Source organism: Tetrao urogallus (assembly GCF_951394365.1).
Source record: "Tetrao urogallus genome assembly, chromosome: 4".
Taxonomy (NCBI): domain Eukaryota; kingdom Metazoa; phylum Chordata; class Aves; order Galliformes; family Phasianidae; genus Tetrao; species Tetrao urogallus.
Window position 1 is genome coordinate 87,600 of NC_136817.1, and position 25,293 is coordinate 112,892.

Here is a 25,293-nt window from a genome sequence, read left to right on the forward strand (position 1 = left end):
GCTGGTGGTAACAAGTGAGGGCACTGGGAAAATGAGTGTCCTTGTGCTGTTCTCCCCAAGGCCATGTCACACTGCTGTCTCCTCTCTGCACTCAGATCACGGGTACCCCCACCAGGCATTTCCCTCAGCCCTGAGGAACATGTGGAAATGGCGACCAATGCTGCCATCCACTGCTGGAACAAGAACTATGGGGCCGCCTTCCTCCTGCACAAGGATGGGTCTTCAACCCCCGTGCAGCACCAAGAACCCAGTGGTGGGGGCACAGCCACCTGCATCCTCTTTGGTGACCCCAGCAGGTGCTGGCACCTATAGGTGCTCCTACCACATCAGGGGTTGCTGCCTACAGTCCTCCCCCCTTGGGGTCAGCATGATGCTGGAGGTGATGCCCACACCTGCACTCAGGTAGGTGTCAGCACCCATTTGTTTGTCCTGCCGTCCGTCAATCCTTCGTGTCAGTGTCTCCACATCCCATCCCTGTGGATGTAGTGGTGGAGAATGGGGACACATAAACAGCCAGAACCCGCAGGTGGCAGGGAGGAGTTGGACAGGAACCTGGTGGTGGCGGTGGTGGCAGTGGTGGGGAGCTGTGATTGATGTCCCCATCGCACTCACAGTTATTCCCTCCTATGTTTGATGCAGGTGCAATCTCCGGAGGTCGTGAGGCAGTGCAGCAGGGCACGAGGGCATTTGAGAAATGCACTGATGCAAAGCATCCCCACAGTGCTGGAAAAAGCAAAGAGGAAGCGTAAGGGAAAAGGGAGAGGGAAGAGGATGGGGAAGGGGAAGGGTTCTTCAGCCTCGTGTTGATGTTCAGATGTAACGAGATGGAGAAGGCGAGGGGCAGATTTACCCTCATCTCTTGATGCTGATTCCTCACAACTCCCTCTCATTCCCTCCCTGGGCTGCCGCACTCCTTCACCACATCCACCCCTCCAAGTCAGCAGCTGCTGTCTGAATCTGACGCCCTCTCACAGAAGCATCATGCAGATGGCTCTGCAAAGTGTGCTGAGCTCTCTCTGCCTGCCACCACCGCTTTCCCTTGAATTATAGCTCAGATTGCAAACTCTTAATCACCTCCCCTAGTGACACAGTTCCTCCCTCCTTTTATCTTTCTGCCTTGCTATCAGAGCAGCATCAAAAAGCCCGCAAACAATACGCTCTTCTTTACGAGCTCTACATCTATGTTCTATTGCCAGCTCCTGTATCTGTGGATCTAGAAGAGGGATCTGCAGACACTCCCTGTCCCCACTGCAGTCTCGCTGTCCCAAGCTGCTCCTGTCCCAAGGCACCAATGGCGCTGGCCCTCCTCCTGGGTGAGTGACAATGGGGACGTGGTGCCACGGGGGTTGGTGGCCCTGTGTGGGACCAGGACCATGTCCCTTGCAGGTTGGTGGCTGGTGGCAGTGAGCAGGGCAAAGCAAAGTGAATATGAGGACGGGGGAAGAATGGGGCCAGAGGGAGGGGAGCGTGGTCAGTGGGCCATCAGAGGGGCACAGGAGGGTGTGCAGGGAACAAGGCTGACTGCTGTCCCCTGTCCCAGTGCCCTGACCCTCCCTGTTGCTGCACCCTAGCCAGGGGTTAGAAGTGGGGGACAATGTCACCCTGCGGTGTCACCTGCCCCGGCCATCTGCCTGGGTCCGGCTCTGCCAGGAAGGAGGTTTCACCCCCTGCATGAAGAAGTGCAATGTTCAGGACATGGCCGTGTTCTGCTTTGCTATCACAACGTGGGTGCACACAGGGACGTATCGTTGCCAGTACCGGCTGTCTGAGCCAGCAGAGACATCAGAGATGAGTGACCCTGTGGAGCTGGTAGTTACAGGTGAGTGCACTGGGGTCAGAGGGAGGCCCTGAGCTGTCCTCACAGGCCCAAGTCCCATCCATTTTCTCTCCCATCATGCAGATCACTGCTTCCCCCCACCTGGCATTTCCATGAGCCACAAGAGACGTGTGGGGATGGGGACCAACATCACCATCCGATGCAGGAACATGTACCAAGGGGCCACCTTCCTGCACAAGGATGGGCACTCGGCCCCTGTCCAGCAGCAGGACCCTGATGGTGGGGGCACGGCCACCTTCACCCTCTTTGGGCTGACTCCAGCTGACACCAGCACCTATAGGTGCTCCTACCACATGTACACCTCTCACAGACACCTGGAGAACTCCTTCAAAATTGCAACTGCTTCTCTGGAATCAGACACTGATGCATTGTTTCTCAAAAGCAAGGTCCACATTCCCACTAGTGTTACGCTTTCTCATTTTATGTTTTAGTCATACGTTACAAAGAAGCTTTGTTACTCATATATACTGAGGACACGTTATCTTCAGCCCAAGACAATGACTCTTCAGCTAATGCCACCCAGGCAAGCCGGATGATTGGTGATGCTGAGAAGGCTCAGGAACATTCTTTCTTGAAACAGGCCAAAGTCCATTCAAAGTTCAAACCTTGGCAAAATGCAAGCTTCGTATTTATTTACACAATAATACTATTGGACTATGGATCAACGAAATAAATAAGTCCCATTCTTGCAAAACCTGTTGCTGGTTCCATTGCACTCTTCTGGAAATCTGCACAGACAGAAATGAAATTCAGGAAGATTCCTGTGTTGCATGCAGGAGATGGTCGCTGCAGTGCTCGTGGGAGAGAGCTGTCGTTAGAAAACTGTCATGTGAATTCACAAAGCATATCAAGAACGAGACAGCACCAAAGCTGAGAAACAAGGGTGTTTTTTCCTAAGACAGATAAGATTGCAAGAGAAGATGCTGCTTTCCACAAAGCATCGCATTTTTTTATTTTTTTATTTTTAATATTTCAATTAGTAAGCAGAAGTGGATATATCCACAGCCCATAACAATTCATGGAATTCCTTTGTTGTTCTTTCATACCCCTACAAGGCTTGGCAAAGATGCCCAATGCATAATCAAATGTGGAAAAGCTGCAGTTAGGTTTGTCACAGGAAGCAAGCTTCTGAAGTCCCTGCAACAGGATAGTACATAAGTGCCGTTTCCAGTTCTTTAAAGACACCAGTTGTCAAGTGAACTAAGGAGATAGGAGCTCCTAAAAAGTCTGCCAATGTGAAAATGAAGTTCCTTACTGATCGTATCTGAGCTACTACCTCTAAAAACCACCACTACCTGGCAGATTACATTGTGGGAAAGGGGTTACAGCCATCAGAACTATCAGAACAGCCTTCGTGTCTTTTATGCCCTATCAGCCAACGCTTCTCTCTCCCTGCCCTGGTTCCCCACTGGCTGAGTACTGCAGGCTCACCAATTTCCCAACATTCCACTAAACATACAGCTACTGGCTAAAGATGAACGGTTGCTAGCTAAGCGTATATTGCTAATTCTCACATTTGCTCATTCTGCACTAGGCCACAATTCCTGGACACCTGCTGTCCTGGGATAGAGGTAAGTTGGGAGGAAACATGTAGGGGAGCATCACTTGCATTCCTCCTAATATAAAGGAGGGGCAGTTTGACCTCCTGTCAGAGGCCCCTTAAGTTGTTCTTTTGCTGAGGGCCTCTTGGCAAAACAGAATAGCCTATAATACAAAAGTTACAATTTTGGTACTTCTGAAGTATTTCATCTTATCTACTAAGTGTGCATAAATGTGGAATAATAAGCCACTTTCTTCCAGTGAGGCTGTGCACGCCCCGTCCCTGGAGGTGTTCAAGGCCAGGTTGGATGGGGCCCTGCGCAGCCTGCGCTGGTATTAAATGTTGTGGTTAGTGGCCCTGCATGTGGCAGGGGGTTTGGAGATTCATGAAGCTTGAGGTCCCTTCCAACCCTGGCCATTCTGTGATTCTGTGATTCTGTGACTCCTCCGGCTGCTATTACTGGTGAGGAGAGCAGCTCTGTTTCCTGGGCTGATGGATGTGGTCCTGGCCCCAGAGGCATGCATTACATAGAGCGCAAGGTTCTGTTCTGTTCTATTTTGGGCCCAAACTTTTGTTACTTGCGTTCTCTATAAGTGTTGACATGGTGACAGTGTCAAGCTCTTTACCAATCTATTGGCCTTTCTGGTTTGAGCAAGAAATTGCACTTCAAGTTGGTGCACTTGTTTTAGTTTGTGGGATAATTTCTACTCCTATGGTATCATATCCTTTTGATATTTTACAGTTGAACAACTAGAGTTATAATAAGGACAGAGAGTTTTGGCAAATGCAGAAGCAATCAAAGCACAGAAAGCAAAGCTTTGTAAGAGTTCCATAGCTTGTATCATATCTGATCATAAATTGATAATCATAAATTAAATAAAATATCTCCATGGCTTTACCTTCTCCAATCAAAACGGAAAGGACTCATAGCCCCTTACAGTGAGGATTATCTAGTTAGGTTTTATACACCAAGTGCTCGGGAAAACTGTAGCAATTACTAACAGTACAAAAAGAAATTTGAGATAATTATAGCTGGCTAATACATTGTAGCTATGTAAAGAATGGAGGAGAGGCAGAATTCAGAAAGTTTTCAGAAATAGTTCAAAGACGTTAAAAAAGGTGAATTCCTGTATGACTGCAATGCACCCTGAGCCTTCGGAGTCCATAGGATGGCACTGTGTAGGCCTCTCATGCTGCTGCTGAGACCTTCAGCTCCAATTCTATCTGATCCCGACTGAATCTTCCTCGTTCATTTGTCAGTCCATCACCAAGAAAAAGCCCAGTCCCTCTGCAAGCAGATGCAACAGGGGAACCCCAGGTTATGAAGGCAATATTTACATCCAGATGAAGTTTCTCACTTTTACTTAGGGCCAGCCTGACTTCCTTGCTGGCATCCCAGTCGTCCCACTGCCAAGGCCCGTCACCTCTTCTGGAAAACGCAAGTGCAGCAGTGCTTCTTCCTTGGCAGGGACAGGTAACAGGAGGAGGCCCCTGGCCTCACCCCATGATAAACAGTTTTGAGAGAAAGTGTGTGTGCTCATCCACTAGAAAAGGAGGCTGTTTGCATAAGGGGCTTCTCAAATAAAGCTTATGTACAGTTCATTGAGTGCTTTGAAAATTCAGGCTGTTTACAATGATTCTGATTTTGTAAGAATCAATTATTACAGAGTCTACACTTCCTGAACAATTGAACTAACATTGTATTCCTAATAAACATAAATGTAATTTTAATCAATACACGTGTTGTATGTTTACACAATCCCAACTCACCTTTCTGAAACATTCTTTGGACTTTTCTGATCACAAGAGTATTGCACTGAGTGCAGGTGTCCAGTTGTGGAAAGGCCTGCCATGATGCTGATGTGTGGTGTGAAACTGGGGTGCTAGACACAACTAGTTCCAGCCCACTGCTACTCCCTCCTACTGCCCCACAGGACCCATTAGCCAAAGGGCAGGCAGCTCAGAGGGAGTGGAGCTCAGAAGAAAGATCCCAGAAAAGAGTGGGAACACCTTGGAAGAAGGTCATGGAGAAGGTGCTATGTGCCCCCAGCAACGCTCACCCTGCAGCTCCTGAAGAGCGTATGCTGGATCAGGGAGAGGTGTGAGGAGGAAGGGAGAGCGGAGAGGAGCTACTCTGCGACAGATGAAGGAGTCAGAAACGGAGGGGTGAGGAAGACCTGCTGAGCAGGGCATGGGATGAATAAATGAAATTTATTTTCCCGAAGTTAAATTTGTTTGACTTCTGAGGTAATATTCCCATGGGCTTTCCCCTCTCTCTCTGGCTTTCTGTGCAGGGGGAGTGAGAGAGAGGCTGAGTGAGTGTCTGGTGGCCATAAAATCAACACACCAAATACACTGTGGCAAATGCAATATAAAATCAATATACATAGATTGACAAGTTACAGTCTCAGCACCTTGATTATTAGGAAGTCAGGTAGATCTTGATGCATTATACAATAGATGTTCTTATTGATGGTGTCGATTGCCTAAGCAAATTATGCCTTTGAAGTGAAAATCGTACAGCAGATTCCATGTGTATGTATGAGGTCTGCTTCAACAGTAACGTCTCCTATGTGATTATATTCGTCCACAAGATCAGAGGCCGATGCTGGTGGTGTGACAATAGAGGATGAACCTTCTCAACAGTATTCCACTACACGTATATTACATACCTGTATATATACATACGTATATACAGGCGTATTAGTGTTTAGTGTATTTAGCTAACATTTTGACAGTTACCTGCTTTTTTCTTTTTTTTTTCTTTTTTTTTTTTTTTCAGTTTCATACCACACATCAGCATTATTTCTCCAAAGGTGATAAAGGATTACATATTTTCTATGGATATTTTCTTTGAGAATTCTTTTTTTGCCCTCGAATATACAAAATCCGAACATCCATGCTGCTTGTGATTTCATGCTCCTTCTGAAAATTCTTGCTTTTTTCCAGACAAGAAAACGTACATTTGTGTGATCCGTGTTTTATTATTTTTAGATCAAGTGATGACCGTTAGTCTTCTCAGTAAGACTGACATTCACTACCTATTTTTTCCATAAGAGCGCAATCCTTATTCTTGAGATGTACTTAATATAGCGAGGCTAGAAATGATGGAAGCCACACCGAGCTTGGTCACTACTTCAAAGGTATCATTTTAAATCATATCTATTGAAAGTGAAACTGCCTAGTCATTTCTGTAAGCTAGTTGAGCTTATTTTGATAGCATACGTTTAAAGCGTGGATCTGAATGATCTTTTGTAAAATCTGGTGATATTCAGAAGGCAGACACCTTTGAGGTCTATAGAATAATAACACTTAGTTATACCAGTTATTAATCCACGTTTGCTCACGTTACTCATCCTTTTAAGTGAAGGTTGGGTGTCACTATATTATTGAAGTTCAGGGAAATAAAGTAAAATTGATTTTCAAATGGATTCTAAGATTTCATTTGTGTTTTTAATCCCTCTTTAGAGGAAGACAGCATGTCAAGTTATGCAGTTTTACACAGTAGATTGAGGCCATGATCTTGGCTTTATAAACAAATACAGCAACAGTGGTAGTGAGAATCCATGATTTTATTTTCATGCAGCTTGAATGGTCTTTTCTTACTTTTATGTAATTATTATTACTATTTATTTGTATCATTTTTATTAATTGATGTTTTTAATTTATGCAAGTTCTGAAAATAATCAACTGGTTTTCCTTGGCCAAAACAAAGCACCATGAGGTTTCCCTCAGGTGGCCGTGGCCTCTTAATTGTTTGTTACTCCTAGTGGCTTCTTCTCTACTAATCAGTTTGTAGATGACCTGTTGAAGAATAATGAGGTTTCCTTAGTTGAGTGAAGTATCAGAATATCAGTGAAAGGGTGTCTGTAGTCAATGTTTTTCATATTTGCATTAAAGATCATAATACAAACAGATTTCTGAGATGGACATATACTGGAGTCACTTGGAAGCAGACAGACAAACACAACAACCAAGCTAAAACAACCAACTCAGCCCTCCCAAAACCCCCTTCTCCCCCCCCCCCCACACACACAAACAAACAAACAAACAAACAAACAAAGAAAAACGAAAGCAACAGCCATACAGATAGACAGACAAACAAAAATAAAAACAAAAACAAAATAATAAAGAAAAAAGAAACGAAGAACAAGAAAAAAAAACACACAGTGGAAACTACGAAAAAGACAATGAGACATACAGAGTGATGGGGAAGAGAATTGTCAGCAATACCTGTAGACAGTATCTTCTAGAACTAACAGTGCAAAGGCAGATATACCTATGCAATAATAACACCAAAAACAAGATCACTACTGCATTATAAGTCATATGTCATTCTCTTCTAGGAGGCAGTTCTTTTGCCTATTACGTAATCCTGGAATGCAAGGAAATAGCAAGTATCAACTAGTAACAGTGTTACACTATCTCCAGCTCTAAAATGAGACTCCTTATCTGGTTTGGACTAACGGGCTTACAGCAGGTCAGAAAAAGACTTGTGTAAATACTAAGGACAGAGAACTTTCTAAAAAGTAAGCAGCTAATCAGCAGTATTTAAGCTGAAGGAAAAAAAACCTATATGCTTTACTGTGCTTTGACTAATTCTAGAAATATTTATAAGGCCCCATCCGTACAGAATTCAGAGATTTACAGTACAAGGTAGTAAGAATCCCAAATGAATTTTTGTCCTTTTCTCAGAGCTGAAGTTAGAAAAGCACTGGACTGGGCTCCCCAGGGAGGTGGTTGAGTCACCATCCCTGGATGTTTTAAAATCCGTTTGGATGCGGTGCTCAGGAACATGATTTAGCAGAGGGTTGTTAGAGCAAAAGTAGTGTGGTTAGGTTATGGTTGGCTTCGATGATTTTTAAGGTCTTCTCCAACCTGAGTGATTCGATGAGTGTAAGTGAGAAAACGACCTGCCAGGAATCACAAAACATACATAGAAATTATCTGTAGCTCTGTCAAGGGTAGAAGCCTAGCAAGAAACCTTTTTTAACGTCTTTGAACTATTTCTGAAAACTTTCTGAATTCTGCCTCTCCTCCATTCTTTACATAGCTACAATGTATTAGCCAGCTATGATTATCTCAAATTTCTTTTTGTACTGTTAGTAATTGCGACAGTTTTCCCGAGCACTTGGTGTATAAAACCTAACTAGATAATCCTCACTGTAAGGGGCTATGAGTCCTTTCCGTTTTGATTGGAGAAGGTAAAGCCATGGAGATATTTTATTTAATTTATGATTATCAATTTATGATCAGATATGATACAAACCATTGAAGAGACAGACCTCTGCTGTTACTGGGGCTTACTGTCTGGAAGTGCTTTTTGGGAGAGCAATTTGAAGGACATCATCCTGGGAGCTGGAGGCATTTCTAACTGTAGACAGCGCTGTTTAGGTCTGTTTCTGACCACCACAGAGCCAAGAGGACAGCTACCCCAACTCCTGTGAAGGGGTCTTATGTGACTGATGATGGGGTGAGGCCAGGGGCCTCCTCCTGTTACCTGTCCCCTGCCAAGGAAGAAGCACTGCTGCACTTGCGTTTTCCAGAAGAGGTGACGGGCCTTGGCAGTGGGACGACTGGGATGCCAGCAAGGAAGTCAGGCTGGCCCTAAGTAAAAGTGAGAAACTTCATCTGGATGTAAATATTGCCTTCATAACCTGGGGTTCCCTTGTTGCATCTGCTTGCAGAGGGACTGGGCTTTTTCTTGGTGATGGACTGACAAATGAACGAGGAAGATTCAGTCTGGATCAGATAGAATTGGAGCTGAAGGTCTCAGCAGCAGCATGAGAGGCCTACACAGTGCCATCCTATGGACTCAGAAGGCTCAGGGTGCATTGCAGTCATTCAGGAATTCACCTTTTTTAACGTCTTTGAACTATTTCTGAAAACTTTCTGAATTCTGCCTCTCCTCCATTCTTTGCATAGCTACAATGTATTAGCCAGCTATGATTATCTCAAATTTCTTTTTGTACTGTTAGTAATTGCTACAGTTTTCCCGAGCACTTGGTGTATAAAACCTAACTAGATAATCCTCACTGTAAGGGGCTATGAGTCCTTTCCGTTTTGATTGGAGAAGGTAAAGCCATGGAGATATTTTATTTAATTTATGATTATCAATTTATGATCAGATATGATACAAACCATTGAAGAGACAGACCTCTGCTGTTACTGGGGCTTACTGTCTGGAAGTGCTTTTTGGGAGAGCAATTTGAAGGACATCATCCTGGGAGCTGGAGGCATTTCTAACTGTAGACAGCGCTGTTTAGGTCTGTTTCTGACCACCACAGAGCCAAGAGGACAGCTACCCCAACTCCTGTGAAGGGGTCTTATGTGACTGATGATGGGGTGAGGCCAGGGGCCTCCTCCTGTTACCTGTCCCCTGCCAAGGAAGAAGCACTGCTGCACTTGCGTTTTCCAGAAGAGGTGACGGGCCTTGGCAGTGGGACGACTGGGATGCCAGCAAGGAAGTCAGGCTGGCCCTAAGTAAAAGTGAGAAACTTCATCTGGATGTAAATATTGCCTTCATAACCTGGGGTTCCCTTGTTGCATCTGCTTGCAGAGGAGAGGGACTGGGCTTTTTCTTGGTGATGGACTGACAAATGAACGAGGAAGATTCAGTCTGGATCAGATAGAATTGGAGCTGAAGGTCTCAGCAGCAGCATGAGAGGCCTACACAGTGCCATCCTATGGACTCAGAAGGCTCAGGGTGCATTGCAGTCATACAGGAATTCATGTTCTGTGAGGCACTCACAGTAGGGGTTGCATGGTGAAGGCATCTGGCTTTTGATCTGAAATGTGCTGCATTTAACGCACTGCTCAAAGGGATGGTATGGGGCCAGAGCAATGGGAATCTGTGCCCTGATATGCAATTAAGTCATATTATGGGCCCTGCAGACAAACGTAATGCCAACAGAAAGATCAGAATTTCCCTTCTCCCAGTAGAAGCTTTTAGTGGAAAAGAAAATAAGGCTTAAAATCATACTTTTAGAAATATTATTGTTATCTGGGAGAGAATATCTGGACAGCATGGCAAAGGCAGCTGAATGAAAGGATTTTCATTTGTAATTGGCTTGAGGCTAATTTCTTTTCCATGAGGATCTCCTCTCGCAAGGTTTAATAGTAATCAGAGGGCTGAAGAGGCTTCCCATGCCCTTCAGTTGCAGTAGCGTGTGCAGTTGGGTGAAGTCTGTGTCCTGTATCTCAAATCCCTGGGCACTGCCTGCCTTTCAACTACATTTCTGGCTTTTCATCTGATATTCCTACCCTTGTTTACAGATGCTTGATTTTACCTTGGTAATCCAATTGGGCCACATCAGTTTTCTGCAATGAGGAACTATAAAAATGAGCACGGGATAATGAAGGTAAAGCTTATGAATTATTGGAAGGTCTTCTTAAATGAAAAAGAGATAATGACTGAAAAATAGATTTCAGATTTTTCTAAGGAAGTGCAGAATAGGTAGAACATTATTTAAGCATACTGAAATACAACCATTTGAAATCTCCTTTGAATTTCAGAATCGCATGCCTTGTGTGCATTTTATCCTTCACAGAGATCAGCTATGTGTTGGAGCTGTGTTCGCCTGTCACTGACCTGGTAGGAAGTTCCTATATGTGAAGTCTGAAAAACGCTGAAAAATAGATCGTGGGGAATACCACTATGACTCACTTTTCAAATAGAAATATGTCATTGCTACAACTGGATCATTATCCTCTTCAAGAAATTAAAAAAAAAAACAAAACAAAAAAAACCAACATTTTGAAAACTCTTTTCCTCTCTGCCAAATTTGACTGAAAGGGGCCTAGAATTTCAAAGAGATATGATGCCAAGTGTCAGTGACGCCCCCTGTCATTGTAGAAGTTAAGTTCTGCAACCAACTGAGAGCAACAGAGTAATGTTAATCAAATCCAGACTAAACGGTGTCTTTTTTCCGTCTGCCTTCCTTTTCCAAGACTCACAAACTGCATTTCAGGTATTGCTGTCAAGAGTGACAAAAGTTGCGCTTGTAAGAAAAGAGTTATCTGCTCATGGGTAAGGTATTCTGCCATGTATTCATGTAGATTTGTACTGGCAGGGTCTGTCCTTCCATCTGCAATATAAAGGAGTTCATTCTTCTCTCAAACAAATTCCATTGTATCTACTTTGATGAAGCAGGTAAAATAAAATTTGTCTATTTTTGCTGCCAGCTCTCTGAGGTGGCGTATTAAAAGGTGTTGCTTCTCCTCACAGACGCTGAATCGATCACATGGATTTCTCCATTTTGCTGCTGAGAGGTTACAGATCAGTAGCACTATGCTGTTTACTGATGTCGGAGTATCAAACCCTCATTTCACAAGACTTCTGACAACACAGCATTAGTATACAGCTCCCAGAAAGCTGAAATAACTCAGTACTCGGTAGAGTATCACACATGCTTGTCTTTCCAAGTCAAAGAAATAATGTGTGTGCATCTGAAAGCCAAGCAGAAGCTTAGTTACACATGTTTTCTTGGGACAAATCTACTTTCAGTTATTTTAACATGCTTAATAGAACGGTTTCATGTATATATATGTTTCATGCATATTGCCATGTTTCCATAGAATAATCAGGCTATAATTGCTGCGCCTGGAGTGTTTGCTGATTTTATTTCTTGCTGGGATGAATCTCAGCTGTATTCACTCCTCTCTCTGCCTTATTCTCAGATTTGGTCATTTCCTCCTCCTTTTTTTGGTTTCTTTTCCCATGCATTTATGAAAGTGCAAACTTTTCCACGCAGTCCTTTCCTTCCTCTGGTGTCCAGACAGTACTACTACCTCGTCTTCACACTGAGCTGATGAGATCTATTGCCACCCTGATTCAATCTGATCACGTAGTCAAGAACTTCCTTGTTTCTTATGTAATTTTTAAAACTTCCCCAACTATGCTTTTGAAGTGTTTCAGTCTCGTGAGGTTACTTCTGCAAGATCAAGGTTCTCAGAATTCTTTTATGCCTCTTCATTATGAATAAAAAGAGTATTTTCATCTGTAAACTGCATACATGCTCAGATTGCTAAGTAAACATACTACAGCAAACGGCAAGAAGGCTAAGCCTGTAAAATCCCCTTCATTGGCTGTGGTTTGTGACTTTTGTCTTGTATTTTCTGAGTTTTGTAGGACTTGCGTCTAACCCTCTCACCCTGTGTCGTTCATTCAGATGCTGTACAGGTCAGAGCACAAGTCTGCATCTGTACGTTTGAGATTTACTGCAGTTTGAGTCTAGCTTTAATACATTGCTTCATTGTGTGAAGACTGATTCAACCTTAATGTGACTGTTAAACTGCAGTAGATAGAGACCGTGATTGACTACAGCTTGCCCAGCCCTGAGCTTGGCCGTCACGATCACTTAGGCACTACTCCTGGAAAGCTGCTGAGTATAAACTTAGCCTGAGAAGATAGATCGGCTGAATTGTCTAATTTGTAACAGATGGACTTGCTGAAACACAGAAGTCTTTGTTATTCTATGGAAAAGGCCATTCAAAACTGAGGCAGATGTATGAAACGGAAAAATACGTAAGATTTTCTTTGGCTGTGGGCCACTCAGAACAACTTAGCAATTACAGTTGGTATGTAAGTAATGTGAAATCAGATGAATTTTTTTTTTTCTGAATCTGAAGTTTCCAAAGCTTCAGAGATGACACAGATGAAATAGAATTAGAAAAAATGCTTTATGTAAGCAAGAATGAATTTGGTATTCCAAGCACTGTCATTCATAGTGGAAAATTCTTGGTGCTCGTGTACCTTAGATATCTACTGGGGTACTTCCAGATACATGCACTTAGGTACAAGGCATAGTATCTGCAAACTAATGAAGATCACTTAGTTCAGGCACTGAAACCTAGCAAAAAGCTATTAAATAAACCTGAATAAAATAGATTAACTCCACAGTGATCAACTGTTAGGATTCTAACAGGCTTTTATAACAAGTCTTTCTCTTGGATGCAGAAAATACCTTTGGAAAAGACAGATGGGAGGCTATCTGACTGATTTGTGAGAACAGTCAAAATGTGCTATGAGAAGGGATTTCCTCCCGTGTGACCCGCTGCACTGATGTCCAAGCTGCAGCTCATTTCAGAAGTGTTGCTGAGCTCCTTAGTGGTGCTTTGGGACAGCTTTTCCTTATCTGAAACCACTCCTTAATGATACCAAGGGTCTAACTAACTCGCATTGCTTTCAAATACCTGCATACCGAACAAACTCAATTACATGAACATGATTGCTCTTCATTCTTTAGAGATAATTTGATCGGAAAATCTTGGAGTCAGCTAAAAGGATCCCATTCACCCCTGTGAGCGTAGGTGTTGCTATCCACGTTTCTTAGAGAACGACAGATTTCTGTGAATTGCAGTTATTCAGGATAGGACAGCTATTACACTCCCCAGACTGGCTCCTATTGCATTGTAGACCTCAGTGTTTTTGCAACATTGTGTGTACCGCTGCTGAGAGCACTTTGCTATATTCAAGATGAACCTTCTTTTGAGTGCAGTGATACCATGGTTTTCATATTGCTTTACCCCAGTCTATGCACATCTGATTGCTGTTGTGGGCCTTTCCCTGTACAGGTTTGATTTCACACACCTGTATCTACCTGTATTACATTGTACAAAACCTTTTGCTTGGAGAGTAATAAATGACTTTACCCCGGAAAGAACAGAAATATTCCTTCCTTCCTTCCTTTCTTCCCTCCTTCCTTCCTTCCTCCCTCACTTACTGCTTTGGCTTATTATTGAAATGCAGATCTCCTAGAGGTCTTCTTTCAAGTGTTTCAAATATTCTCTACAATACTTGTCATTAATTGATGGTATTGCTTTTTTGCCCACATTCTATTTATTAGATGGAGCTGGCCTCAGTATGAGCCTTGAGAGATCACCATCCAGGAGCATTAAAGAGGTTTAAATCCCTTAATGTTCAGTGCTTCAAAAAGTATTTTATGATAAGGCAATTAAAAATGACCTGCTGCAGAAGGTAACAGGATCCCAGAGTGTGTTACAGGTATGGCTCAGCAGAAAATGAGCACTATATCCAATTTCTCCCCTTGGCCTCTGCTTATCTCATAACAACTGTCACTTTCAAAAAATAAAGGAAGCAACCCAGATCTCTGCTGGGTTGAAGGATGATGTTTTGTTGCAGCGTGGAAAGTTGCAAGTTCTGAGAAAACAATGACCGTTGAAAGGGGTCCGTTCATGGTGCAGGAAATCTGATTTCTGGAGCTGTGTGTGCATGTGTGTTCTCACTTCACAACTGCTTCCAGATAATGGGGCTACCAACTCAGGCAGGAACGGTAGGGCTGTCATCCTTAGACTAAAGTCCAGATCTTCTTTCTGCCTTGTTACAGTTCATTTGAGGTGTTTGTAGCAATGCTCGTGGCGTTCTCTGTTTGGCTGCAACTCTGACTAAATGGAATAGAATGATGAAGGAAAAGACAGAAGCTGGTATTCTCTGGGCAAATTTGCGTGCCAAATCCACCTTTAGCAGAAGAAAGATGTGGTTTTTCAGAACTCAGGAGAGCTGTACCCGCACATACTACAGGCATATTTGATGAGCTTGCATTCCCCTTCTATTGAATCAAAAACCTGGGCTAAGAAGGAATGTTCCATGTAGGGAGAAGAAGATGATAGAACGTGTTCCTTTCAAGGCTCGCGTGGGAAATGTCAGGTATAGTGCTGAAGGCACCATTCAGCCACGGGCCTTTTTTGCCAAAAAAGTAACAAGACAGGCAGCACTGCAGAACTGAGTATTCTCCATGGATTTACTCATCGCCTGAAACAGACTGTGGCAATTGTCTTTGTGATCATCAGCATATAGTTAAAAGGGAGCAGCTGACAAAGGTAAGGGCATACCAGTGAGCCTTTCCATTTTGAAAGATTTTCATGTAGTCCTTGCTCATCTCTAAGTACTGAAGATTTATCAGAGTCACGGATTCCATCTGTCTTTCATCATCACCATGGAATATTATTCCAAAAGCTGTTAAGCTATTGCAAATGACCTTATCTGAGCCATGCTCTTTTTTCTGTTCTAACTTGAAATGCTTGTTATGTATTCATTTCATGTATCTCTTATTTGTGCCTTGCCTCAAGCTGGAAGTCACTCTAAGAAAGCCATCTAAAAAATTCCCTATTTAGTATGTGTGTACATCTCAGTGTGAATTGTAGTGTATGCTATCTTTGGTTCATGCTGTACTCCGTAATGTGGCAGTATGGCTGTACTCTTTCCAAAGCAGCATGCCTTTTCAGAAAGCACTTCACCTCCAGCTGAAGTTGTTCCTGTGTTATTGAACTGTAAGGGGGATAAGAAATGCCACGTGGAAGAAGCAGCTGTGCTGGCTGCTTCTCCTCTGTTGTCTGGGGGAACATCTGATAAGGTGCCCATCTTGTACCTATCTGTGGCTCCAGTGGAATGTGAGGCAAGGCAGAAGCGAAAGACTTGAACTTTGCAACTGGGAAAAAAAGCCTACAAAATAAGGCAGTTACACACAGATTGAGATAAAAGCGACAGATGTGAATGATGAAGAAGTCCGTGTAATATCTGACCTTCTTCCTCAGAGCAGAGATTCACTGTCAGACAGGCCGCTTCAGACATTGATCTCATCACACAGCTGAAGCAATGACAGCGTTTGCTTACTGCTTAAAGGGAGACCTCCAGGGTAAATGCACAAACAGGTGTACAAGAAGAGTTAGCAGTTGTCACTCTTCCCAAACGCACTGTGATATGGGATGTGTTCAAGGTAGCAGACTTGCTGGAGGGGCAGATTTACTTGCAGCTTTATAGGAGACCTGAGATATCAGTGCAGAACTTCATGATAAAACACCGTTAGTAAAATCTATTGAAGAGGTGAATCCTCCTAGTTTCTGATTTCCATGCAGTTTGTGACTCCCTAATCATGAAACTAAAATTTGTATTATTGAAAATCATATGTTTGGTTATTTTGATCCAGCTGGACTTTAGTTTTAATATTTGCCTTCCTGCCTATCGGGGAACTTGAGTAATTTTACCCTGCTATGATATTGTGCAGCTCCTCCCTTTGACAGAGTGGTGTAGGCTGTTATCAGCTTGGCTGAGGGAGCCGGGATTGTTCGATCTGCTGAAGAGGAGGCTCAGGGGAGACCTTACAGCTCTCTCTAACTACCTGAAGGGAAGTTGCAGTGAGCTGGACTCGGCCTCTTCTCCCATGTAAGCAGTGAGACGACCAGAGGAAATGGCCTCAAGCTGCACCAGGGGAGATTCACGTTGGACGTTAGGAAATACTGCTGCTCGGAAAGAGTGGTCAGGCACTGGAATGGGCTTCCCAGGAGGTGCTGGAGTCACCGACCCTGGAGGCATTCAAGGAATGTTTCAAGGATTTGGTGTTGAGGGACGTGGTTTAGGGAGAACTGTTGGTGATGATCTTGCAGGTCTTTTCCAACCTCGGTGATTCTCTGAGAGCAGGAGAAACAGTTATTGCCTATACTTTTTTCTATTCTACGTCACTTTGTATTTGGGCTGCTGCTTGGGATCTGCTCAGGAACACCGATTATCTTAGATACTTTTGATCTGTAAAGATGAAAATGAGAATGAAGATGGGGTGGATTTTAATATCAGCTATTGGGTGAATACCAAGGATATAAAAGGGGATTTGAAATATTTGATGGATTGAGATAAAAAAGACCTAGTGGAGATTGTAGGGATTGAACTGTCTTTCCTTCTTCATGTATCAAATTGGAAAGTGCTCTTCAATATCAGGCGAAGGTGACACATTTCAATTCAATCATATCTCTACAGATTTTTTTCTGTTCTCATAAAAACGTTGTACAGAAGACTGCAATATTGAAGAGGAAGAGTGAGATTCAATTTCCAGCCACCTACTTTCCTGAACATAGGTGTCCTTACGTTGGTGTCCACATGGGAGCTAGGAACTTGACTCAGGTCCCCACATAAAGGCACCTGATGAAAGTTGAGGTGCTGCAGGGTGCTCCTTGCTTCCTGCTGCTGGTACCGACAAGTCCGGGTGTCTCTGGAGCTGCCTGTCCCATTCAGCAGTCCTGTATGTCCTGAACTGCTGCACAGTTCTGTGCCCTTTTAAGGCCGTGCTGTTGGATAAGGTGATGAGAGCACTTGACCAGTATAGGACAATACAGGAACACAGGATTCAGCCTTGTCTTGAGACTTTGGAGAGAAGAAATAAAAGTCAGCTTCAAATAGGCCCAGAACTGGGAAAGGGTCTTCCACCCCAGGCAGATCCTGCTGATGAACTGCACAGCGCAGAGTTGTCTCACGCTCATAGTGAGGAAACATCAAGAGGAGCAAAGCTGAAAGCCTCATGGTCAGGGGCTTTGCCTGAAAGAGAGTTAAATGTTAATCTGCTTAGTTTTACACAAATTACTTTGCTCCGAGTCCCCCGAGAATGCAAGATCCTGGCCAAAAGGCAGTGCAAGGAACAGCTGTGCACTGCAGGAGAACCTATTTGACGGTAAATCTGGACTTCTCACCTGTAAGATGAAACAGACAAATGCTCATAAAAGAAAGCACTTCAGAAATGTTTAAAAGGTGTATATCGTGGATGTGAAGTCAGAGAGCCCCATGACATCCAATTCTCCAAGTTTAACTTTAGCGTAATCAGTCTCTAGACTAATGTTACTAGATTGCCAACGATAATAATTACAGATCTGTACTAGGACCAATGAGGCAACCAGGTGATTCAGTTAATCAGCTGGAAGCTACTCTTCTGTCAGCGGTGGGTTGTATGCTGCCTATAAGAAAAGAATGTATATGAAGCTGGCTAGTTTACCCAGAATATCAGTGATTAAACAGATGCTCTTCAAGGTTTCTTTGAGTAGATGTGTGTGTGGGAGATACACATGAACACAGAAATCTTTTAAGGATACGAAGAATATATTAAAATTCCACATGTACAAAGCTAAGTATGACTGAATTGTTGCATCTAGTATTTTCTGTTCTCACCTCAGGACCAACTGCAAGTAGAGTTCAGTATTTCACTGCTAACTGTAAGGTCAGAACCTTGAGAAACAGATGAGGACTCAACAAATCAATCAACAGAATTATGCTCTCCTTTTAATATAGCTGTCCCTCCTTGATGATAGCAGAGAAGGGACAGTTTGCATTAGAGTTTAATCAGTCGGTTCCCTGACTTGGTCTGGAAATGTCAGTTCTTAGTCCCCCTTGCCTTGAAAAATGAAGATACTGGAATTTGGTGTAACTCCTTTGTGTGAGAGGTACAGTCCTCCTCCCAGTATTTGCCTCATGGAAGGGCTTGCTCATAACCCAGAGTGTAGTGCTCATAACCTCACGTAGCGCAGTGAGTCTTGACAGAAGACTCGGTGGTAAACTCAGAAGTTTTCTCTGTTTATTTTCTTCAACCTTAAACACATTAATTTTTAGTCATTTTATTTAAACCTTGGTTTCGAGAAAATGTTACCAGTAAAACCTGGTCAGGAAAAAAGCATGATGAAATTATTCACTCTGCTGAAAGTTTTCAAATTATCAAAGTGAATGAAATCCCATCTGTTTGAAGTTTCATTAGAAATACCCAAGCATTTCCCTTCCTACCCCGATATACCTTAACCCAGAGGTGGCAATTAAGTATTTGTTATCCTACAAAAGGAGGTTGAGTATGAACTGAGAAATCGGTCAATTTCTAATGGCATTTCTGTACGCCTTGTGGTGAAAGTGGTGAAGACAGATGAAAGGCAAGTAGGTTGGTATATGAAATGATCATTCTTCACCCTGAATAGCAATTTCATGCACTTTGAATCCAAGAATTAGAGCCTCTTGTTTTGTAACTTGATCACAGCACAGTAACTCCTAAGCTAATTTCTTCAAGGCTCATCTGTAGTCTTAGCTGATTAGCCTCCCACAGTGAAATGTTTGGGATGGAAGACAGCAGCAAGTAGAGATCGCTGATTTATTTGATTGCAGCCATTATGGCTACCCTAGGAGGACTTGGGAGCAAATCCTGTTTTCCATGTACTCAAGCTAGAGTGAACCTTTGCTCCAACTGTACCAAATGTAACTATGTGAAATGCTTGTTAGTGTCTCAGTAGTAAGGGTGAGCGCTCTATTCAGAGTCACTGCAGTCAAAGACTTGCAGGTAGTTTTCAGAGTTCAAGACAAGTGGCTCTGTGGGCATGCTGCCCAGCCACGGTCCCTCATGCATCCCTACTGGTGGACTGCCAGAGTGCCCTGTGCTTCCCTTTCAGCCTCTGCACCTTTGTTTCCTTCTCAGGGAATTGGGTAAGAGATGAAAGGCAGAGATAACACGCAGAGTGCTTTGCCCACCTGTATTTTCTGGAGAAGTGCCTTCAGATGTCTTGGCACAAGTTTTCCCTAATGACTTCGGGCTTACAAAATAGGGCTTCATAGTCCTGGATATTGCAAGCATTAGATCCATATGGGTTGAACTCCCTAAGAAAGTCACATAAGCAGAAGCACACACGAAAATAGAACTTATTTTAGTTCAAACTCTGGTACATAAATACAGGAAGGTTTTATGGTTGTTAGGATCTTATGCTTTCATGACACTACAAAACGTCATAGGAAATCAGCAAAATTGTAGCAGTTTTCATTAACAGATTCTTACTAAAAAAAAAAAAAAAAAAAAAAAAAAGGGAGGGGGGTGGGGACTTTAAAGTAGGATAGAACAGAACACTACAAAAGGAAACTTGTGAAGGTACATCAGCTTTGTGAGAACCTGTAATAAACAATGTGGATTGCTCATATCTGAGTCCATACAAGGACCCAGTCGGACCGAGAGTGCTGGAAGGAAGCTCGTGCTGCACAGAAGCTGCAAGGAAGTTCAGGCTGCAAAAAGTGCTGCGCTGAAAGAAGCAACCCCGTGCGGAGTCCTGCTTTTCTCTGGATAAGGAACAGCTCCAAGGTGGATGGAATGTACTCAGGGGTCTCCTGAGGGGTTTTTGCAGGGTAGATACAGAATTTGTTAAAATTAGGACTAGTTTGGCTCATTGCCTTTTTGTGGGTTTCGATTTGTGTTTCACACTTGTTGCAGTGTATAGAAAAATGATACAGGATGCTATGAACCGTGCCTTCTTTGTTAATAAGGAAGGGGGAGATGTGGGGGAAGATGTAACTGTGAGCAAGTCAGCCAAGAGTCTATCAGACTCCTTGATAGAGCCTATCACCGTGAAACCTTGGGAGTCTGGAGTGTAAGACTGAGAGCAAATGGGCTCTGTTTGTGTCTAAGGGCAAACAGGAGGTTGTGTCTGTATGCACTGTTAACCTTATCACACTTAAGAAACCTTTCATCCTTTATCACTATTGTTTGGGAGAAGCTGGGCCAATTAACTGAGGAGGGGGACAGCATTTTCCTGCTTATAAGTGAATGGTACATGAGATGTGTGTTGAACGCCATAAAGCAGAACTATTCATAAAGCAGAACTCGGCTGAGCGCCGACAATTGGCGCCCGAACAGGGACCCCAAGCCGGGCCCGACTTGAAGACTGACCGCTCCGGAGCACGCTGAGAAAAGCGTGGCAGGTGCCGAGAAAAACACGGAGCACGCTGAGAGAAGCGTGGCACACGCTGAGAGAAGCGTGGCACACGCTGAGAGAAGCGTGGCACACGCTGAGAAAGGGCGCAGAACACGCTGAGAAGCACGGCAGACGCGGAGAGAAGTGCCACAACCTGAGGATTCATCGCCCCGACAGCTCGGAGTGCCTTTCTCCGGACCGTTGCCGTGGGGATTCATGTGAGCTCCGAACAAAAGAACGTCCGAGTTACTTTGCAGATTGTTCTGAAAAAATGGGAAAAGACGGTGCCCGCTGCCGTTTTACAGCAGGTGCTGCTCTGGGCTGCCAAGAGTGACCCCTCGATCGCAAATCAGACCATTTACGACCCCGAAGGAGGGGACCGGGTCGGGGTGAAGCTATGGGACGCTGCTGCTGCGGGTGGTAAGACAGCGTTCGGGGAGCTGCAGACTCGGAGAAAGCTCTTTGAAGCGCTAAAGAGTCACTGAAGATCGCAGTCCGACAGCGCCAGTCTGCCTGAGGGCGAGGGAGAGGCTGGTTGCTCTGCAGATCAGCCCACGATACCATCGGCTGCCCGGCCGACGCCGTCGGGTGGGATTTTCACTGCCGGAATCAGGTGAACGGGAATGCTCATTTCCCACTGATGACATGGGGGAGAGGAAGAATCTTGGGGATATCCTGTCCTGGTTATTGTCACTGTCTTTGTGATTGGTAAATGCTTATGGCAATGAAAGTGTAAATGTAAATGGCGGATGGAAATGTAATGGTTAATGGTATACGGAGGTGGAATTGTTAACAGTGCACAGAAGTGTGAATGTTAGTGCTGTATGGAAGTGCAAACATCAGTGCTGCATGGAAGTGGAATTAGGAACGGTACATGGAAGCGTAACTGAGGGTACAAATAGTGGAACTGTGAAAAACAAAACAACGAAGACAAAAATCAGCACAACGTTTAAAGAAGAGCAGCGGGTTAAAATATTCAAGTCTGTGATCTGCTCCAGCCAAAGCAGATCAGTGCCGGCAAGAGAACGCATCCCCACACTGCTCCTCCCCCCGCTGGTAACCAGAACGCAAACGAGGCGTTAATGGCGAGTGGGGACGAAAACAAAAGACTGGAAGCGAGAAGAGCCTTGATCTGCAGAGATGTAGGAAACTCGGTATCCCAGTGTCAGCACGGGAAGCCTGAGGAGGGAGGAGCTGAGAGAAGGGCTCTAGGACCCAGAGATCTCCGCAGGAAGAGCTGGGAGGGGGGGCTGGCAGGGCCCAGGAGGGTTCTGCCCTCACTGAACAGAAGAGCAGCTTGTGCCAAAAGCGGCGCTGCGTCTGGTAACAGATGCGATAGCAGTGAAGGGTGGAGAAAATGAAGCTGAGGAAGGAATGACAGCAAGGTGTGGAATTCGTAGCAAACGCTGAAGCAAAATGTGGTGTTCTTACTGCAGTAAGTGATGAGTTTGTAACCAGACGGGAAACCACTGGCAAAAGTGAGGAGGTTTGCTTTGTTAAACGTTTGCAATCTAGTATAGGAAAACAGGTAGGCATACACAGATTGTTGTACGTGCCAAATTAATCCAAACCTTGACTAGGCATGATTTACTAAAACAACAGTGCCACAGCCCATATACAAAGGTCTGGGCTCTCAGCTGCAGAGGGCAGCAGTAACCTTCCCACTGAAATGTGGCAGGTCTCCCAGTAAAGAAATACTCATGGCTGGACTGTGCATGCGTATTATAAGTGCAGTGCAACGGAGAGCACAGGATACTATGTAAGTATTCAGAACAAGTGAGCTTTCTGTGGACACGCTCAGGGTAGCAGTGGTTCCTGTTCTTCAGGCGGCCGCTCTTGACTCAGTGAATACCAATGCCCTCGTACGTTCACTTTTCTGTGCAGGGAGTAGAAAACAGCAGGAGCTGCTGGCCTGAAGGCTTTGCCATAACTGAGCAACCTGATGTGGCCATAGGTGACCCTGTTCACTGCAGGGGAGTTGGGTCAGATGGCTTTAAAGGTCCCTTCTGACTCAAGCAGGTCTATGATTCTCCCTGCCCCTTTCTGGTAACTGCGTGGCACAAGCCTCACCAATGATGCAGGTACAAAACGTATTACCCAAAGCAGGAGTTTCTGCTCATAAAGTGGGGCAAAACCTGAGTTGTCCAGTCTGAAATTTCCTTGCAGTAGCTCAGATCACTCTTGTTCGAGTGTCTCGTACTGATTCAAGGTATTCCTAAAGAACAAAGTTCATTAGAGAATGAGAAACCACCATCCTTACATGAAGGCAAGAGGTCCTCCAGAACACCTTGCTACATAATCCAGTTCCCCAGGTGAGACATGAGCTACTATGAAGTAGCTATTGCTTCTGCAGAAGTTATTAGTGTAATGTGAACAGGTGCAGAAATCACTTGAAGAAAGCGACATCTTACTTGAAAATTCTTAGTTCCAGCTTGTTAGACAGAGGCGAGCAGGTGGGAGGAGGTTGGTGGGGAAGTGCTTTGATGGGAGAAATATTCAGAGCTCGCTCCTCTTGCAGTGAAACCCAGCTCTGATCAGATGCAGGTCTTCTGAACTTGGCCACAGACTCTAGCTTCTTACAACCCTTGTTATTGCACAGGTGCTGTTTGGATGCACAGCTGTAGTCTCCAGCACCTTGCTGGAGCCTGTTTTTCTCTGTGCTTTACAGGCAAGGCCATTTGTGGGCTAAAGACTATTAAGCAGGAAAAGTTTTGTTTATGGAAAGGCTTAAATTCTTTATAAAGGAATCCCAGCCTATACTGAAAATGTGGTGTGGCTCCACTAAGCAGAAATTGAAAATGCTTTCTCTGACTTGAGAGTGTTGCAGTGACTGATACACCGATGAGACACAGACAGCTCCTCTTCATTGCCAAATTCTCAGGGTTGCAGCTTGTCCTGTGTGATAGGAAAAAAGCCACCTTGCCATGCTTTATCCTAGGCAAGAACTGATAGCACAGTAAAACTGGAATTGTATCACATCAGTGCCCGAGTGATTTATTACAATCTAGGGCACTATGTCTCACCTTGGATGTACGAGTTCCAAGGAGAATTTTGGTTTTCACAAGGCGGCATTAAATGGCCAGGGATGGCAATGGGTACCAAAGGTGGCTGCCACGTGCTGCCATGAGGCAATGCAGGCAGTGACATCACTGCATGCCTTGTCCTGACTCATGTCTCAGCCTGGGGGAGTTACTCTAAGGAAGTCTCCTGCAGCTTTCCACTTACTGAATCAGTCTTCTGGGCAGCACTGGGATGGAAAATGATTGCTTCTGCTCCAGGCATCTAATGCAACCATGCAATGAATTTTCTTCTTTGCTCCCAGTCCAGAAAAGTCAACACAGCTCCACAGGATGCACTGAATAAATATTAATATTGCTGTCCTTACTCCCTGAGCTCATTTTTGCTCTTGGTGAATTGATTCTCATTTACTCTGTGAATACAAAGTGAGCAGTTTTGTTAAACCTCACAGTTGCTCTAACCTGCAGAGAAAAGCTTGGTGTCATCTATCTCATTCCCTGTTTTCCAAGACACACGCAGATGATTTGCAGAGTTACTGGGCTTCAAACCAGGTGTCTGATAAACAATCTGCTTCTGAAATAGTGGAATGCAGCTGCTTTTGCATTCTCCAGCAGATTTCAATGTGCCTGTGGCAGTAGTAAATATTAAATCATAAACAGCATCTGTACAAGATGCTCTTCTTCCTTCCTCATTTTGACAGACACTTGTCAGGAGCCACAGGAACGCGAATGTAGAGCACAGACACCCAGTTACCAAGCAGTGTTTCATTACCGTATGTTAATTACATTTTTGAGAAGTTCTAGGAAATCAGGAACATAAAACATGCAGGCATCTTCTTTCCATTGATCAGAGAACTGTGCAGCACAGCTGCAACTTCTCCCAAGTCTTTACTGCAGGAAAGATTCTGGAAAAAAAAAAAAAAAAGCCTCTCCCTTTTCCTCAGGCTTTTTTTTTCTTTTTTTTTCTTTTTCTTTTCTAAACAGAAAAAGCAAATAAAAGCATAAAAAGAAGAGATTTCTGGGGATAGCTGGAATAAACTCTACTCAAGTTCAGCATTCAACACGATGTTTCTGTGTCTTAGGAGTAAATGAGAGGCAAGTTCCAGGCAAGGCCCAGCTGGCTAAGTGCAAGTTTTCTAGTATAGCTAGGAACTGGATTGGCTCTTTGGCTGCCAAGCCCACCTCCAGTAATTAGAAGCTGAATTAGAAGCTAATTGACTCTCTGCAATTCACTTCCAGTGCTCATTATCACTTTGATATTTAAAGTACTTGTAAAACTGATGAATCTGTACTTGTGATTTCTCTGAAGTGAGAAACTAAACCAAGTTCCAGAGGAGTAGCTGGGTGACAATTATCTGTTAATGTTCTTCTACATGTTGATTTTGGTAATGGCTGTATTTTATTAA

General features: G+C 44.0%; 1 pseudogene across 1 annotated transcript in view; it reads left to right on the forward strand.

Annotated features, from left to right (window-relative positions):
* Nucleotides 1–1,291: 1,291 nt before the first annotated feature.
* The window catches only part of LOC306945799 (osteoclast-associated immunoglobulin-like receptor), a 33,922-nt pseudogene continuing 9,920 nt past the window's right edge, over nt 1,292–25,293 (forward strand). Inside the window, exons 1-4 of the transcript in view lie at nt 1,292–1,313; nt 1,387–1,422; nt 1,541–1,819; nt 1,901–2,132. The product of the transcript in view is annotated as an osteoclast-associated immunoglobulin-like receptor (transcript). The remainder of the gene's footprint in view (nt 1,314–1,386; nt 1,423–1,540; nt 1,820–1,900; nt 2,133–25,293) is intronic.